Source organism: Myripristis murdjan, chromosome 23 (assembly GCF_902150065.1).
Source record: "Myripristis murdjan chromosome 23, fMyrMur1.1, whole genome shotgun sequence".
NCBI classification, from domain to species: Eukaryota; Metazoa; Chordata; class Actinopteri; order Holocentriformes; family Holocentridae; genus Myripristis; species Myripristis murdjan.
Window position 1 is genome coordinate 5,770,001 of NC_044002.1, and position 391 is coordinate 5,770,391.

The following is a 391-nucleotide window of genomic DNA, read 5'->3' on the forward strand; positions in this document are numbered from 1 at the left end:
GCCTGAGCAGTCACATGTAGGCTCCCTTTACAGTTAATTTTGCATTTTCAGATTTTTCAGCTGAAAAAAAAAAAAAAAAAAAAAAAAAAATCTAGTGGAGCAGTGCTTTATCTGTAACCTACCCCTGTACCGTGCCTTTTTCTGCCCCGTTAGTGCATAAACGGAGTAAATCATTTACGGTCACCCGCTTTATAGCCTACTGGTGTAAATTTTATTAGACACTTCCCATTCCAAATGTGAAATAAATGCTGCCGTATATATCTGTCTTTTTTCTGCCTACATGATTCTTCGCTGTAAACGTCGAATAAGATGACCTTAATTTGAGACAAAACACCTCCAAAAATGTATGGGCCACGTATTATCTATTTACTTATTTATTTTCTCAATGTGT